Source organism: Cryptomeria japonica, chromosome 6 (genome assembly GCF_030272615.1).
Source record: "Cryptomeria japonica chromosome 6, Sugi_1.0, whole genome shotgun sequence".
In the NCBI taxonomy this organism is placed as follows: Eukaryota; Viridiplantae; Streptophyta; class Pinopsida; order Cupressales; family Cupressaceae; genus Cryptomeria; species Cryptomeria japonica.
In genome coordinates this window covers 598918979-598939306 of record NC_081410.1, presented here as the reverse complement: position 1 = coordinate 598939306, position 20328 = coordinate 598918979, and positions in this window count along the sequence as shown.

Below are 20328 nucleotides of genomic sequence, written 5' to 3'. Positions count from 1 at the left end.
CGATGATGAACATGTTCAGAGAGCAAAGGTAGATAGTCTAAGAGGTCAACTTGAATTCATGAGAATGAATGAAGGTGAAAACATAACCCAATACAGTACAAGGTTAAAGGAGACTGTCAATCAAAACAAAGGAGCAAGAGGAACTATTGAAGAAAAGGATGTCACAAGTAAGTTATTGAGAACCCTTCTACCTACTTATGCAATCCAAGTCTCTGCAATCAATGAACTAAGGTCTGTACCAAATATGCCATTTTCTTTGGATGCTACTATTGGTAAGCTACATGCATTTCAGTTAAGTAATTTTGATAACAGTGGGTCTTCGGTAAATAAAGTAGAATCTGCATTTAGTTCTTTTCATATTGGTGAATCTGATGATTACAATGATAGAATGAGTAAGTATTATGAAGGGAATCACAATGGAGCAAGTGAAAGATTTTGCAAAAACATGGAAGAGGTGCACAAACTGTATGAGGAAATCAAAAATCAAGAAGAGTTTGAAGCATTATTAGCCAGGAAAAGGTAAGTACAAAGGAAAGCTACCTTTAAAATGTTTTAACTGTGATGAAATAGGACATATGGCTTCTAACTGCCCTGACAAAGAATCTAGTGAAAAGAGAGAATACCGAGATAACAGACAGAAAGAATAAAGACAACCAATACAAAGGACACCAAGATTTCAGAAGGAGAGATAGAAAGACATGTCTAGTAGTTGATGAGGAATCCAACAATGATAAATCTGATGAAACCGATACATAGGAAGTTGTTTATGTGACTATTAAAGATGGATCAGATGAAGAAAGGTATGAAGAAAAAGACCTAATATCTCACATAAATAATATTGATTCTTGGATCATAGATAGTGGATGCTCACATCACATGACAGGTGATAAACACAAATTTGTTAAATTAGAAGATTATGATGGAGGCTATGTAAGATTTGGTAATGATGCACCATGTCCGGTCAAAGGTAAAGGCTCTATCACACTTCTTGGCAATGCTAAATGTGATGATGTATACTAGGTTGAAGGTTTGAAAAATAATTTGTTGAGTGTAGCACAACTAAACAATACAGGATACTGAATAGAATTCCAGAAGGGATGTCTCAAAGTTCATGACAAACATGGAAAGTTGGCTACTACCGAGACACAAACAAAAGGTAATACATCTCATTTTGACTCAACTCAGGACAAATGTCTATATGCAAAAATAGAAGATACCTGGTTATGGCATAAAAGGTTTTGTCATGTAAATTTTGATAATCTGATCAAATCAAGTAAGAAGCACTGAGTAAGAGGTCTACCGAGCCTGGAAAAACCTGAGAATGCTATGTGTCGAGGATGCTAGATGGGTAAGATGACAAGATCAAGCTTTACAAGTAATTCCTACACTTCTAAAGGAATTTTAGATCTAGTACACACTGATCTTTGTGGTCCCATGAAAGTTCAAAGTTATTATGGTGATAAATATTTTATATTATTTGTGGATGATTACTCAAGGATGATGTTAGTTATGTTTTTAAAAGAAAAATCAGAAGCTTTTCAAATGTTTAAATGGTACAAGGCAAGAGTTGAAAATGAAACGAGAATACAACTGAAATGTCTTAGATCTGATAGAGGAGGAGAGTTCACTTCTGATGAATTTAACTTATTCTGCAATGATCATGGTATAAAAAGGCAAGTGTTTGCACTGAGAACACCTCAGCAAAATGGGATAGCCGAGAGAAGAAACAGATCAATTGTAGATTGTGCTAGAACCTTGATGATAGAAGAGGGTACCTCAAACATTTTGGAGAGAAGCAATCAACATTGTAATTTACACCCTGAACCGAGTACAACTGAAGAAAGGAACTATGAAGACACCATATGAAATCTGGTATGACAAGAAACCTAATGTAAGTTATTTTAAAATATTTTGAAGTAGATGCTATGTACACAAAGATGACAAAAATGGAAAGTTTGATCAAAAAAGTGAAGAAGGAACATTTCTAGGTTATTCTTCTAGAAGTAAAGCATTTAAATGTCTGATCAAATCATCTAACAAAATAGTAGAAAGTGCAAATGTGAAAATTGATGAATTTGCAGAATGAAAATTGATGAATTTGCAGAAAGAAATGATGAAGGAAATTCCAAAGAACTAGAAAATTATGAAGAATTTGTTTATATTCAACCCAGAAATCCTAATGAGAAAGTTACTGAAGAAAATGAAGATAATGTCTAGTTACCGAGTGATGAAGAAGACCATACAGAGCCTATCGAGCCTATATTAGCCAAATATGTCAGAAGACATCATGCATCAAGTTAGATTATAGGAGATAAGGATGATCCAGTCGTGACAAGGAACAAATTGAGACAGAACACATGTCTGATATCTGAATTTGAACCGAGAATAGTAAACGAGGCATTTAACAATGAAGATTGGGTAAATTCTATGATAGAAGAGATTGATCAAATCAATAAGAATGACACATGGACACTGGTCCCAAGACCGAAGGACAAAAATGTAATCTGTACAAAGTGGATTTTCAGAAAGAAGCTAAATGAAAAAGGTGAGGTCATTCGCAACAAAGCAAGACTAGTTTGCAAAGGTTATGCTCAAGAAGAAGGAATAGATTATGGTGAGACTTTTGCACCTGTGGCTAGACTTGAGGGAGTAAGAACATTGTTGGCATATGCTGCTTTCAAAAATTTCAAGGTATGTCAAATGGATGTTAAGTCTACATTTTTTAATGGTATACTAGAAGAAGAAGTTTATATTGAACAACCTGAAGGATTTGTTGAAGACAGGAATAAATATCAGATATGTAAATTGAACAAAGCTTTATATGGTTTGAAACAAGCACCTAGAGCATGGTATGAAAGACTACACTCTTATTTGATCAAGATTGGATTTATAAGGACAAGTGAAAATGGCAATATGTACATGAAGAATGATGAAGACAATAGAATACTGATCTCAACCATATTTGTTGATGATATTATTTTTTGTGGTAATGATTCTCTATGCAAGAACTTTGGAAATGAAATGTGCAAAGAATTTGAGATGTCATTAATCGGTGAGATAAAGTATTTTATAGGTTTACAAATACTGTAAATGAAAAATGAGATTTTCATTACTCAATCCAAGTACATAAAGGAAATCTTGAAGAAGTTTGGAATGGAGGATTCAAAACTTGTAAGTACTCCTATGACTACTAACTGTAAATTATCAAAGAATGATGAATCTGCATCTGTTGATGAGACACTTTATCGATCCATGATTGAAAAGTTGTAATATGTTGTTCACAGTAGACTGGATATAGCACGTGGTAGGTATTGTTGCAAGACTTTGTGTGGATCCCAAAGAAACCCATATGACAGCAATCAATAGAATTTTTAGATACCTGAGAGGCATTGAAGACTAGGGCTTAGTATATGAAAAGAGGAATGATTTTGATTTGAAAGTTTATACTGATGCTAATTGGGTAGGAAACATTGATGACAGGAAAAGCACAAGTGGTGGAGCTTTCTTCTTGGGAGATAGACTAGTAAGTTGGCTTAGCAAGAAACAAGGATGTATTTCACAATCAACAGCTGAAGCTGAATATATCGCTACAGCATTGAATTGTACCAATATTGCATGGATCAAACAATTGTTGGAAGGTATAAATGAGAAGGTTACTGAGCCAGTAACTATATTTTGTGATAATACTAGTGCCATTTAAATTTCAAAAAATCTGGTAATGCACTCTAAGACAAAACATATCTCCATAAAGTATCATTATCTCAGAGAAGAAGTTCAAGAGAAGAAAGTTGTGCTGGAATATATTAGTTCAAAGGAGCAAATAGTAGACATCTTCACAAAGCCACTGCCAAGGGACACTTTTGAGTATCTCAGAAGTAAGTTAGGGCTCCAACCCCTATCTTCTATTCACTGACAGAGTTCGGTGAAAGCATCAATTCGATGAATCTATAGAATGTTATGTGTGGATTGATGTTGATTTATGCTCTTTAGGAGGTTTTCTAAAGGTGTGTAGGAAATAGTATTGAAGGAAAGATTGCTCTGATCAAATTTTAGATGTTACATTTGCATGTGTAACATAGAAGGGAAAAACACTTCACAGCAGAAGAGTTCATGATTTAGTTCTTTTACTTTTTGGCATTGTTGTCAAAGGGGGAGAAGACTAAATGGTAGACTAAATAGAAAAGCCTCAAATGAAGAAGATAACAGAAGACTAATAACAAGGGGAGAAGATTACTGAAAACAGGAGAAGATTTTAATAGCTCAAGGATAACAGGAGAAGTCTCCATAGCAATCTAAATCCGAATCAATTTGAATATCTTGTTGGTATTACCATTTTCAAGTTGGTATTGCCATCAATGCCAAAGGGGGAGATTGTTGGCATTACAATAGAAAGGAGATTGTTGGCATTTCAATAAGGATATTGAGAAGGTTGTTGGAGATTATTGATATAACTGAAGAAGGATGATTACTGTCTTTATAATATTATTTTGTCATTGATGTCAAGAAATTGACTTTCTGATTCAGTATGATGTTGCCATATCTTGAGAAGTATTTATTGATGATAATTAAGATGTCGGTAAGTGACACAAAAAGAATGTGATAACGAAGGGGAGAAATAAGTTATTCAATGGGCAACTATTACCAAATTAGATGATGATGAGATCATGTTGTTTTGATTGTTTTGATATCCTACATATGTTGTTGATTGTTTTGATATCCTACATATGTTGTTGATTGTAAGGTTAATACTATACTATGCAACTGAGCTAAGAACCTAGTTAGTAAACCCTAAGGAACCTAGTTGGTAAACCTTAAGGTTATCGATATTGGTTAATGAAGGTGGAATGTCTATCAAGTAAAGTTTAGTATTTACCGAGTAAAAATTGAGTTATGACAGATCACATTGGATGGATAAAAGCATTATTTAATGAAGGATGCTGATGAGTTGGAAATGAATAGATGATTGGTATGCCGTGCATGAAGTTTGTTAAGGATCTATGGCAATGGAAAATCAAGAGGAAGATCTACAACATAGATTGAACAGCAATAACCTAGCACAAGTTCCTAGGAAGGAATGCAAGTTCCAAGGTGAGGTAAAACATTTTCAGATCAAAGGATACATTGAACCTAGTCAAGATTGATGACCTGATGGCCAAGATTGATCATGAGAAATGTGATCAAGGAGATTAAGCGGTTAGCAAATGGTTAATTAATAAGGAATTGTTGATAAACAATGTATGCGGGCAAGTGTAAGCACAGGGATGCTACATAGTGATTACCGAGCATAGAGGCTTGAAGACCTATTTGATTAACAGAGTAGGTAGCCCAATAGAGGGACAAGATAAGTCCTATGACTAGATTGTTTTGAGAAAATAAGAATCTGCTTTCACATTTTAGATGTGAAGTTGTAGATATATTTTTATTACTGTTATTTTGTAAAGTAATAGAAAATCTCTTAACCGAGTGGACTTAACAATCTTATTTATAGATCCTCTAGCAAGGTAACATTCTAAATGAGTGTTTGAAATCCTTTGACAAATTCATTTCTAACAAAGTGAAGATCCTAACAGATCTGAGTGAAATCCCTTAACTGGGTCACATCTAGCAATGTGTTTGTAATCTTTAATAGGATTTGCTTTTAACCGAGCATACTCTATAAAAGTATATTTCTTAGTGGGTCTGAAATTCCATAGTGGTTTTTCCCTATTTGGGTTTCCAAGTTAAATCTGGTGTTATATGTGTTATGATGACTATGTGTTTATGAGTTAACATGTTTAGTAGTTTTTGGTTATATTGCTCAAGTATAAGTTAACGATGCTGAATATGTTGAGTTTATGGAAGATTAAGTTTGTATGATTCACCCCCCCCTCTCATCTTGTTAGCTATTGGCATCAGTACTTCACATTTAGTATTAGAACTTAATAGTCAAAACATCTTGTGTTATGGTGATTGTGCTTCTATGGGTGAATGCTTTATTTGTTGTTAGGCTTATTTATGTTTTAATCAGTTTATTGTTTAAACTGCTACTCTGGTCAATAGTTAATCTACTTAAGAGTTTGTTTAAGTGTTTGGGTATACTAATTCACCCCCCTCTTAGTATTCATCATTGTGACCCACAATATTCATTCACTGGCCAATGAATAAATATTACTTATAATGAGGGGCATGCAGATGTAGGAAGGCCAACTGCCTAGAGCTCACTGCTCAATAAGAGTCACATTGAATACAAAAGTGGATTATGAAATCCAATACAATGTACTGCTTGAAATCAGCATCAACAATGCCAGGTTTAGTATCGGTTTCAGCTCATTCTACAACCAAAACCTTATACAAAATTTGCCTTATGCATTTGCATATAACATCCTTTCTTTTCCTTATTTTTCTACTTTCTTATTCATTCATTCCATCATTCATTACAAAATGACTTACAAGATCTCATACATATATGAGTCTATTACAATGTACCATGTCGGCTTTACAAAAGATAATTACACTAAAATACAATAAATAAAAGTTTATTCCCTATTGGCTGGGGTGTTGGTATGCATTGTTGCCGTTGCCGGTGTATGTAGATGTCTATTGCTGGTGTCGGTAACTACTGATGGCTTACCAGATGAATGCCAAAAGGTTTCCAGATGGTTGCCATCAATGACAACATCAACTATTCTCATAAGAGTGTAGAATGCCAACAATCTCCCCCTTTTGCATTGATGGCAACACTCATGAGAAAAATCCAAAACACTGTTCCAAAAACTGAAGTCCAAAAAAGTTACCAAAAAGATGTGCTCCCCCTGAGCAAATGATCTCCTCTGAATAAGTATGTTTCTCTCTCCACTACTCCCCCTTTGACATCAATGACAAAGGTTGTCAAAAATAGTCAAATGAGTGCAAAAATTTCACCTCAAAGTTTGTAGCTGGTTGGTTACAATCTAAAATATGTCTCCCAAAACCAAATTTAGACTCTGCATGAATCTTTTGTTGTCGGTCAGGGTTGCCTCAGTCTGTTGGATCGTGCCGATGAGATGATGCATGTTCTCTTCTAGTGATCTCTCTCCTTGAAGTAATGCCTTAGAGATTTCATTTCTTAGAGAGATAAGATTGTCCAACTTAGGACTAAGTTCATATTTAAGTTCTCTGGCATTAGACTTAATCCTTTCCTTTTGTTTCTCAAATTTCTCCAATTTCTCCTCAAAACCTGCTATTTCTTGCTCAATAACTGATATAGGTTCGGATGAACCAATTATGTTGTCAGCTATGTCAACTATTTCTTTCTGTACTCTACTGATCTCCTTTTCTATTTCCTTTATTAAAAGATGTGGTTTGCATGTTTCCCTATAAAGTTCCTTGTATTCCATAATTATAGAGTTCAGTGCTAGTAATAATGTATTCATGTATTTTGGCACTTCTTTATTGTGTCTTGAAAGAATTTATCCTTCTTTTCAACTTTCTCTTTGAAGGTGTCCTCATTCACCTTGTCAATGGTTATTACATTACTAGTGATAAATTTTGATAGTGTGTCAAATTTTCCTATAGAATGCTTGATGTGATCAATGTTACAATTTGGTGCAATCAAGTTCAGTACTGGTAAGGTGTCATCAATTGCCTTGTAGGCCAATGCATTACAGTCTGTAATCTTCTTGATTGAATACACGAGTACTTCAGTAACATTTGTAGGTTTGAATTCACTTGATGAAGTGCCAGATGTCTAACGAATTACCTTAATTACCTCTGTGCTTCCAACATTTGTAACCATTTTCTTGTGTTTACCTCTGGTGGATCAGTCTAAGTTTGCATTTCAACCTATAAAGGTTTGTCTGATGGTTTGGGTGTCTCAGTGATTACCGGTTTCTCTACCTCAATATGTACCCCTGCCTCTGTAGGTTTCTCAGCTGTCAGTAACTCAGTCTCTTAGTCGGTTCCCTTACTGCCTATTGTTTCTTCCTCAAGGTCCTTGTTCTTTTGGGTGAAGGAGAGGTTACCAGTGAAGGTTTTCTCTTCCTCTCTTCTTTTGAATTCTATTGGTATCTCACTCTCAAAAAATGTGCCAACCAGTGAAATGTGTGCATCTGGTTGCAGTCCTTCCAGCTCACTAGCCATTATCCCAGTAAAATTCATAACATTTTCTTTGATTTCCTTTACTTTCTAAGAAGCATCCCTAATGTACTTTTCTCTTTTCTTTCTTTGCTTCATTGTTTTTACACCACTCTCAATAGTTTCAGCACTACCAAAAACTTGTTTTGTTGGTTCTCTTAGTGCATCTAACAAAGCTTTTGCATAAGTCTCAATAATGTTGAGATCTACCTCATAACCCATTTTAGTTACGCAAATAGTTCAAGGAAGTACAAATTCCATCCATGTCTCATCCTTCTTGATGAAAAAACAAATTTCTTTGTCATATTGGTCCACTACACTCTACGGTAGTCTTTCTCTGGTTTTCATTTTAGCTTGAAAATTTTTAAATTATTTAGTTATGTTGTTGTCTTTTGTAGTTCCCATCTCGGTAAAAGCTTCCACTAATTATTTTCCTACCATTATGTCGTATCCAAAGTCTTTCGGTCCTGTACCGAGGATTTCCTTAGTGAAATATAACATTAGGAATACTAAAAGATTACCAAAGTGAAATGTACCTTTCTTATCTCCTTTAATCTTTTTCAAATTATCAATGAGTTCATCTTTCAGCCATTCACACACATCTATCATTGCATTGTTGTTAACCATTTCATAAGCACTTTTAATGCAAAGATTAGAAACTGAATTAATCCTGTTTGCATGTGTAGTCTTGTAACCTAACACCATACTTATGAATCTCGCATTGATGTCTTTGATATCATTCACTCTTAGTGATCTACTGTCTGATGTTGCTCCAGTTAAGGTCTTTACTTTGTTGTTAGGAACTTTCTTTGTTTTGTCAGGTTTGTTGTTGGTTGAGGGTAAACCAGTTACTGCCCTAATTGCTTGTCGGGTTATTTTGCAGACAAAATCCAACCATAAGAGCTATCCATGTGCTCTACTTAGGACAATTATCACTACTTCTTCTGAAAATTTAGGGATATTCAATATTTCAACAAAACCTAAAGTCTCCACAATCTTGTGTTCAAGTTTAACAGTGCCATTTTCATCACAAATTACCGTTCTAAACATTTTCAACAATTCCTTAAAACCTAATACTTCAATGTTGCAATGTATATATATCCTAGGGTCTTCAGAAAATGCTACACCTTTAGGAATTTTTTGAAGATGCCCCTATGGAATCATCTTGCTTAGCTACTTCAGGAATTATTTTAAGCATAGGCCTAGGGAATTTTACATTTTCCACAATAGTAGGGTTTGCAATAAACTTGGGAGCAGAAGAAGTAGCCATTGAAAAATACCTTTAGCTGCCTTGAAGTATTCTGAATGCTTGAAAGAAATCTCTTTGCGCCTTTGCTTGAATTCCTTTGCTTAGTTTTCACGCTCTCTGCTAATTTGAATGTTCGGTGAATAAAAAATGAGGGAAATTCGATGATTTATAATGACTTTTCTCTTACCAACCACATTAAATGCTCGTCGATTAAATGAAAACTTAACACACCTGTCGATAAAGAAGAAATCTATCTTCTCACCATTGATTGAGGGTAATCTGCATGATATTCAATTTGCTACAATACCCCTAAAGGGTTACTTCTCAGTTGGATGAAGATTCTCCTACTGGTGGAGGGTTACTTTGTTCTACCAGTGAAGAAATAGTCTCATCAACATTCTAATCTGTCTTCCTAATCCATTATTTTGAAAAGTCTTGCTTTACCTCAACTAACTTTTCTTTGCCTTTTAAATTGGATCCTTTATTATTTGCCGGTGAAGTCTTACTTCTATAGAATTTTGCAATATGTCCAATTTTGTTACAAGCATAACAAGTCACATTATTCCTCTAAATAGATTTTCCATATCCTACATTGGTTTGTGTTCTGGATTGATTAGATAAGTGTCTATATCTTCCACAAACATAACATTTCATATTCAATTTTTAGTTTTATGAATTATGACCAACTTTGTTACATTTGGAATATTTACAGGTGGGTGCATTAATGTTCTGATTGTTTCTAAATCTACATTGATTTTCTCTATGACCATACTTGTTACAATTAAAGCATTTCCCATTAAATTTATAAGCATTAGGTTGTGTTATCGGTTTGCTGTGATCATGATTGTTGGCAGTACTGGAACATTTTCCAACTTCAAATCCAAGTCCATCAGTATCTCCATTAGGTTTTTGACTTTTCAGCATATCATCAAGTTCCTCTGAAATTTTTTTGAATTTCTCTTTGTGTTTATTTGCAGTAGCCAAATCATTTTCCATAGTTCCCTTTTGTTTGATAAGCTCAGTTTTATCATGTTGCATGTGAATCAGATCTGTCTTCAACATATCATTTTCATGACTAAGTCTTAGATTTTCATTTCCAACATCATTGAATCTCCTAGTCAAGTCTTCTTCATTCATCTTCCTGTCTTCAATGTCTTTACAAGACCTCAGTCATATTTTGCATTTCATTCTTCATAGTACTATTTTCTTGTCTCAACTTGTTTGCAAGTTCTCTAAGAGTTTCCTTTTCATCATCATCTTTGTGCATCTTCTCATGAAGTTCTTTTATTTTATTTTGAGCTATAGTAATATTCTCCTAAAGTCCTTGAATGAATTCTTGTGCAGTCCTTAGATCATCTTCAAGTTTGATATTATTCAACTTCTCTACATCATAATCTACAAGAGCTCCTTCCAATTGTTTTCTTAAGTTCTCCATCTGTACCAGTGTCAAAATCTTCCTCAAGCTATTAGGCTTTTGAAAATAGAGGACCAGGCTTTGATACCAATTGTTAGGATAAATGAGAGTCCCAAAGATACTGAGAGGGGGGTGAATCAGTATCTAACCGGTTAGTGGAATATGTAAATTTATTAAGGACTTTGCATCCCAAAATAGTGTACCGGTAAATAAGAATTAATGCAGTAAATAAGAATAATAGAGAGCATAGAGAACACACCATAACATAAGATATTTAATGAGGAAACCTGGTGTGGGAACTAGAGCTCACTGCTCAATAAGAGTCACACTAACTACAAAAGTGGATTATGAAATTCAATACAATGTATTGCTTCAAATCAACAATACCTATGCTAGGTTCAGTACTGGTTCAAGCTCATTCTACAACCAAAACCTTATACAAAATTTGCCTTATGCATTTGCATATAACATCCTTTCTTTTCCTTATTTTTCTACTTTCTTATTCATTCATTCCATCATTCATTACAAAATGACTTACAAGATCTCATACATATATTATTAGAGTTAAGAAAATACAACACCACAGGAGCCCAAATGATCTCTGCAAGCTGAAAAACCTGTTACAAGGAGAAGCAAGAAAGCAAATCACAAAAGAAACAAATACACTAGAAAATATGCTCAAAAAGAGAGAGCTCAATATTCATAAAAAGTGTAATGTAATAATCCTGCTTCTTACAATGAAAAGAAAGAACTCAACCTTTAATAGGTCAAGAAACCATAAAAAGGAAAACCTAGGTTTTCACATAATAATTAATAAAAGAATTATTTATTATACACCTAAAGTTAGCTTAAGTGTAAAAGAGATAAAGGGAACTTAAATAAATAAATAAATATTGTTTAATTAATCAAGTAAATACTTGAATACTCTAACACCCCCCCTTAAGCTAGACTTAGGGAGAAGCTAAAACCTAGAACAACTACTGAAAATAGGAAAAATGGGTCCCAACAACAAGGCCTAATCAGGTACCCAAATACGATGAAATATCTATGAATTGGAGAAATAGAGAAAACCACATGAGAAAAAACTCTACTCCAAAAAGAGATGGAAAAGAACACCACTGAAGCATGAAGAACCTACAAACACTATAAAAGAATAACTGCTGATCTGAAGAAACTCCACTAGAATAGAACATGACTAGGTAGAGAAGACTGTAATCTGTATGAGTGCCCTCAAATGACACTAATCGAATCAGATGGAAAACAAGGCAAACAACTAAACTCGAAGATATAGATGGCATGAGAAACCAAAGCCTAGAGAGCTGATCAATCAAACCATGGAAGCATTAGAACCAACAGGACAAACCTCCCCATAATGTTGAAGAGGGAAAGGGATAGGTACATTGAAAAGAATGACCAACAAGAACTACACGATGAAGAACTAGGAACATCGAAGGCACATAGAAATTAATTGGTGTTGTGGAAGGCACACTCACTTGACACACATTATGAGGTGAATGTCGTGGAAAGAACACTCATTGGACAATGGTAGATGGAAAACAAGGCAAACATCAACCCCCTCATGGCACTTTATTGTTGGCATTTGGCATTATAATAGACAATGGGAGATTGTTGGCATTTCAATAAGGACATTGAGAAGGTTGTTGATGATTATGGATATAAATAATTAAGGATGTTTACTGTCTTGATATTATTATTTTGTCATTGATGTCAAGAAATTGATTTTCTAATTCAGTATGATGTTGCCATATCTTGAGAAGTATGATTTGAAGAGTATAAAGATGTTGGTAAAAGACACAGAAAGAATATGATGAATAAGGGGATGAATAAGATATTCAATGGGCAACTATTACCGAGTTAGAAAATGATGAGATCATGATGTTTCGATTGTTTTAACATCATACATATGTTGTAAATTGTAAGGTTAATACTATACTATGTTACCAAGCAAAGAACCTAGTCAATAAACCCTAAGGAACCTAGTTGGTAAACCCTAAGGTTATCGCTATTGGTTAATGAAGGCAAAATGTCTACTGAGTGAAGTTTAGTATTTATTGAGTTGTTACCGAGTTGTAACCAATCTGTAACAGAATACATTAAATGGTTACATGCCTTACTTAATGAAGGAAGTTGATGAGCTGGAACTGATTAAATGAATGGTATGCGATGCATGAAGTTTGTTAATGAATCTATGGCAAAGGAAAATTAGCATGAAGATCTACATCTTAGATTGAATGGCAATACCCTAGCACAAGTTCCAAGAAATGTATGCAAGTTCCAAGGTAGGGTAAAACATTTTCAGATCAAAGGATACATTGAACCTGGTCAATGTTTCAAGATCTAATGGCTATGATTGATCATGGGAAATGTGATCAAGGAGATTAAGTGTTTAGCTAATTGTTCATAAATAGGAAACTATTGATAAACAATGTATGCGGGCAAATGTATGCACAGGGATGCTACATAGTGATTACCGAGCATAGAAGCTTGAAGACCCGTTTGAATAACAGAGTATAGAAGATTAGCAGATGGACAAGATTAGTTTTATGTCTAGATTGTATTGAGTAAATAAGAATCTGCTTTAGCATTTTAGAAGTGAAGTTGCAGATAGATTTTTATTACTGTTATTTTGTGAAAGTGACTGAAAATCTCTTAACCGAGTGGACTTAACAGTCTTATTTGTCAAACACTCTAGCAAGATGACATTCTGATTAAGTGTTTGAAATCCTTTAACAAGGTCACTTCTAACAAGGTGAAGATCCTAACAGATCTGAGGGAAATCCCTTAACCGGGTCACATCTAGCAATGTGTTTGTAATCTTTAACAGGATTTGCTTTTAACCGAGCATACTCTAGAAGAGTATATTTCTTAGTGGGTCCAAAATCCCACAATGGTTTTTCCCTATTTGGGTTTCCACATTAAATCTGGTGTTATGAGGTTTATGATGTTTATATGCTTTTGAGTTTGCATGTTTAGCAGTTTTGATTATATTACTGAAGTATATGTTACCGAGGTTGACTCTAATGTTTTTATGGAAGATTAAGTTTGTATGATTCACCCCCCCCCCTCTCATCTTGTTGGCTATTGGATTTGTACTTACATTAAGTATCAGAACTCTCAATTGGTATCAGAGCTTTCGACTCTGGGAGAAAAGTTTAAAGGTACTTGACGCAAAGATCCAAAGATTATAAGAGGGATGCACCGAAGCTGAACAAGTCAAGTTTCTCTACATGGCAGAAAAGGATGAAGATGAACCTATCAGGAGTTGGAGAATATGTTGTATATTATCTGGAGAATGATTTCATCACACTAAGCACCTATCCATTGACAATGGAAGAGATAAAGGCAAAGCAAGAACATATCCAAGTAATGATTAAAATAACATCTGCATTGACCGACTCAGAGTTTAATGATCTAGAAGGCTGCAATGATGCAAAGGCTATGTGTGATAAGCTCATATCAGTATATGGAGGAGATGAACATGTTCAAAGAGAAAAAATAGATAGTCTAAGAGGGCAACTTGAATCTATGAGGATGAATGAAGGTGAGAACATAACCTCGTACAGTACAAGACTAAAGGAGATTGTCAATCAAATCAAAGGAGCAGGTGGAACTATTGAAGAAAAGGATATAACAAGTAAGTTGCTAAGAACCCTTCTACGGGTTTATGCAATCAGAGTCTCTTAAATCAATGAATTGAGGTTTGTACCTAATATGATAGTTTCTTTAGATGCTACTATTAGTAAGCTACATGCATTTGAGTTAAGTGACTTTGATAATAGTGGATCTTCAGTAAATAAAGTTGAATCTGCATTTAGTTCTTTTCATCTTGATAAATCTAATGATTACAATGAAAGAAAGTATAAGTACTCTGAAGGAGATCATAGTGGAGCAAGTGAAAGATTTTGTAAGAACATGGAAGAAGTACACAAATTGAATGAGGAAATAAAAAAGCAAAAAGAGTTTGAAGCATTATTAGCTAGAAGTTTACCGAGAGGCAAAGGTAAGTATAAAGGAAAACTACCTTTGAAATGTTTCAATTGTGATAAAATAGGACATATGGCTTCTAACTATCTTGACAAAGAATCTACTGAAAAGAGAGATTACTGAGATGACAAACAGAAAGACAATCATTACAGAGGACACTGAGACTTCAGAAGAAGAGATAGAAAGACATGCTTAATAGCTGATGAGGAATCCAATGATGATAAATCAGATGAAACTGATACAGAGGAAGTAGTTTATGTGGCTATCAAAGATGGATCAGATGAAGAAAGGTATGAAGAAAAAGCCCAAATATCTCATGTAAATACTAATGATTCTTGGATCATAGATAGTGGATGCTCACATCATATGACAGGAGATAAACACAAGTTTGTTATGTTAGAAGATTATGATGGAGGCTATGTAAGATTTGGTAATGATGCACCATGTTCGGTGAAAGGTAAAGGATCTATAACACTTCTTGACAATGCAAGATGCAATGATATTTATTGGGTTGAAGGTTTGAAATACAATTTGTTGAATGTAGCATAGCTAAACAATAGAGGTTACCAAATAGAATTTCAGAAGGGAATTATCAAAGTTCATGACAAGAATGGAAAGTTAGCTTCTACCGGGACACAAACAAAAGGTAACACATTTCACCTTGACTCAACTCAGAACAAGTGTTTGTATGCAAAGATAAATGATACCTGGTTATGGCATAAAAGGTTTTGTCATGTAAATTTGTTAGGGTTTCAAGCAGATCTGAAGCAAATATGAACTAAGTCTCAAGTCTTATTTTTCATCAAGGAGTCCATCTCCTCTTTCATGCCTAGCACCCACTATTGTTTGACATCTACCTGCATTGCTTCTTCATATTCTTCTGGTTCACTGGAATCCGTTAATAAAATAGAATATAAAGAAGGAGAAAATCTTTCAGGAGCTCTACTTGTCCTCATAGAACGTCTAACACTTGTAGGAGTTTGTGGGACAATCTGTTGTTGCTGAGCATCAGGTACCTGTGGCATTTCATTTTCAAGAATCTCATCCAACACCACATATTCTTGTTTGTCCTGTTCATGCTTCTTTTCCTGCATCTGTTCTTTATACATAACCTTCTCATTGAATATAACATCTCTACTTCTAATTATTTTCTTATTTTCAAAATCCCATAATCAATAGCCATATTCATCTATCCCATATCCAATGAAGGTACATTTTTGAGATTTAGCATCAAGCTTGGTTCTATTTTCTTTATCAACATGGACAAAAGCTTCGCAACCAAAAGTTTTTAGAAAAGAATAATTTACCTTTTTACTAGTCCATGCCTCCTCTAGAATACCACCATCCAAAGGGGTTGAAGGTCCTCTATTTATCAAATAGATAGCAGTATGTACAACATCTACCCAAAAATGTAAGGACAATCCAGCATGCAATCTCATGCTCCTCATGCGTTCCATGATAGTCCTATTCATTCTCTCTGACACACCATTTTCCTGTGGAGTTCCTAGAACTGTCTTCTGCTTTTGAATCCCATTTAAGGAGCAGTGATCTTCAAATGCTTTGCTGCAATACTCACCTCCATTATCCGATCTGAGACACTACAACTTTTTTGCTGCCTCATTCTCAACCAAAGCTTTCCATTTCTTAAAAGTTTCAAAAACATCTGATTTTTGTTTTAGGAAATATACCCATATTTTTCTGGTTGAGTCATTAATAAAAATAACATAATAACAAGAGCCACTAAGAGATGATACCTGAGTCGATCCCCATACATCTAAATGTACAAGCTCTAACTTCTCACTCTTCTTCTCTTTCCCAACCTTGAGAAATCTGACTCTTTTCTGTTTACCATAAACACAATTTTCATAGAACTTTAAATCAATCTTCTTTAGTCCTGGCAATAGATTTTTGGAGTGAAGGGTTTTCATCCATTTCTCACTCATGTGCCCAAGCCTATGGTGCCACATTATTGAATCTATTCTTCCAACATTTATTGTTGTTGTCCCTGCAGTAACTTTATCTGTAGCAGCCAGGGTAGAGTAAGTGTTACCTGTACACAGATATAATGTGCCTACCTTCACACCTTTAGCTATTACTAATGATCCTTTAGCGACCTTCCACATACTATCTGAGAGGGTAACTATGCAACCTTCACTACCTAGTTGCCCTGCAGAAATTAAATTTCTTCTTAAATTAGGAACATGTCTTACCTCTTGTAGAAACCAATCATTTCTATTCTACAACTTGATCTTTATCTTTCCTTTTCCAACAATTTGACAGGGCTCATCATCACCCAAATATACCTGTCCAAAATCACCTTGAACATAATCTAGAAAATATTTTCTATGGGGTGTAGCATGAAATGAAGCCCCAAAATCTATTACCCAGGAATCATTAACATTATCCAAACATAAGATTAAAGCATCTTGTAAAGTATTACTTGCAATGTTAGCTTCCTTACTATCATTTTCATTTTTGTCTCCTTCTTTGTTTTTTCGAGACCAACAGTCTTTCTTTAGATGACCAAGCTTTCCGCAGTACCAACAATCTTTTTTTCCTCTGGATTGAGAGAGTCCTTTCTTTGACTTCTCTCGTGACTTCTCATTTCCAAGGCCCTTTCCTCTTTCCTTTGATCTTCCTCTGTTTTCCACATTCAAAACACTACCCAATGATGTTGGAGTCTCACCTGTGCTTTTCCTTCACATTTCCTTGCTTAGGATAACACCAACAATATCATCAAATACCAAAGTATTTTTACCAGAGATAGAGTTACTTACAGCCATAACCAAGCTATTCCATCTTTCTGGCAAAGAACATAAAATCAAGAGAGCCCTAACCTCTTCTATAAAAGTAATTTTTACCAAAGACAAATGACTGGTAATTGTTTTAAATTCATTTAAGTGCTCCACTAAAGATCCTCCCTCACTCATTTTCAAATTAAACAAACACTTCATAAGAAATACCTTATTTGAAGCTGAGGGTTTCTCATACAACTTAGCCAATGTCGCCATCAAATCTACAATCATTTTTGCTTCTATTATATTGAATGCTATAGACGGTGCAAGGCACAATCGAATGGATCCCAGTGCCTTTCTATCTAAAATATCCCACTCTTCATCTGACATTGTGGTCGCTTTATTTGTCTTTCCTTCCAATGGCCGCCAGAAATCCTTTTGATATAGGTAATCCTCCATCTACATTTTCCATAACTGATAATTCTAACCGTTAAACTTTTCGACCTTGAATTTGGAATCCTCCATTGCTCCCACTCAAATATGAAAGTCCTGCCAATTTATAGAAAACCTCACTCTGATACCAATTGTTAGGGTTTCAAGCAGATCCGAAACAAATATGAACTAACAATTATACGCAGATTTAAATAGAAAAGATAAAGAAATAAAATAGAACATAGATAACACAGAGATTTAACATGGTTCACCTAGAATGGGTTACGTCCACCATACACAATTGTCCAATCTTTCTTATTATCTAGCAAAAAATAGTACATCAACCTTACAATGCCTTAAGGATCCTAGCCGCTAATAACATGCATTTTTAGGGCAACAAACAAAGTTGACCTTTTTAGGGTTTTATTACAATGTCGGTTTTCATCAACAAAAAATGGCAAAAAAAAATTTCTCTGGACTTCTCATCAATAAAAATAAAATAATAACGGACCCCGATGAGGATATGTGCTGACTGTACAGTACTTTGCTGATCAGTCGCCACATTTCAACAAAATTTTGATAATCTAATCAAAATAAGAAAGAAGCACTGAATAAGAGGTCTACCGAGTCTTGAAAAGCCTAAGAATGCTATGTTCCAAGGATGCTAGATGGGTAAGATGACAAGATCAAGCTTTACAAGTAAGTCTTACACTTCTAAGGGAATTTTAGATCTTGTGCACACTGATCTTTGTGGTCCTATGAAAGTTCAAAGTTATTATGGTGATAAATATTTCATATTATTTGTGGATGACTATTCAAGGATGATGTAAGTTATGTTTTTAAAAGAAAAATTAGAAGCTTTTCAAATGTTTAAATGGTACAAGGCAAGAGTTGAAAATGAAATAGGAAGACAACTAAAATGTCTTAGATCAGATAGAGGAGGAGAGTTCACATTTGATGAGTTCAACTTATTCTACAATGATCATGGTATTAAAAGACAAGTCTCTGCACTGAGAACTCCATAGCAGAATGCAATAGCTGAGAGAAGAAATAGATCTATTGTGAATTGTGCTAAAACACTGATGATTGAAAAGAAAGTGCCACAAACATTTTGGAGAGAAGCAATAAGCACAACAGATTACACCCTAAATCAAGTACAACTAAAGAAAGGTACTTTGAAGACACCATATGAAATCTGGTATGACAAGAAACCTAATGTAAGTTATTTTAAAATCTTTGGAAGTAGATGCTATGTACACAAAGATGATAGAAATGGCAAGTTTGATCAAAAAAGTGAAGAAGGAACATTTCTAGGTTATTCTTCTAGAAGCAATGCATTTAAATGTCTGATCAAATCATCTAACAAAATAGTAGAAAGTGCAAATGCAAAAATCGATGAATTTGCAGAAAAAAATGATGAAGGAAATTCCAAAGAACCAGAAGATTATGATGAATTTGTCTATGTTCAACCGACAAGTTTTACTGAGAAAACTATTGAAGAAAATATCCAGTTATCGAGTGATGAAGAAGATCATACAGAGCCTTCCGAGCCTATATTAGCCAAGTATGTCAGAAGACATCATGCACCAAGTCAGATTATAGGAGATAAGGATGATCCAGTGATGATAAGGAACAAACTGAGACAGAACACATGTCAGATATCTGAATTTGAACCAAGAATAGTGAAAGAGGCATTTAACAATGAATATTGGATAAATGCTATGATAGAAGAGATTGATCAAATCAAGAAGAATGACACATGGACACTAATCCCAAGACCAAAGGACAAAAATGTAATTGGTACAAAGTGGATTTTTACAAACAAGCTAAATGAAAATTGAGAGGTCATTAGAAATAAAGCAAGACTAGTTTGCAAAGGTTATGCTCAAGAAGAAGGAATTGATTATGGTGAAACTTTTGCACCTGTGGCTAGACTTGAAGGAGTAAGAACACTGTTGGCATATGCTGCTTTCAAAAACTTCAAGGTATATCAAACAGATATCAAATCTGTATTTCTGAATGGAATATTAGAAGAAGAAGTTTTTATTGAACAACCTGAAGGATTTGTTGAAGACAATAATAAAGATCAGGTATGTAAATTGAACAAAGCATTATATGTTCTGAAATAAGCACCTAGAGCATGGTATGAAAGATTGCACTCTTATTTGATTAAGATTGGTTTTATAAGGACAAGTGAGAACATCAATATGTACATGAAGAATGATGAAAATGAACTACTGATCTCAGCCATATTTGTTGATGATATTATATTTTGTGGATATGACTCTCTTTGTAAGAACTTTGGAAATGAAATGAGCAAAGAATTTGAGATGTCATTAATCAGTGAGATAAAGTATTTTATAGGTTTACAAATACTGCAAATGAAAAATGAGATTTTCATT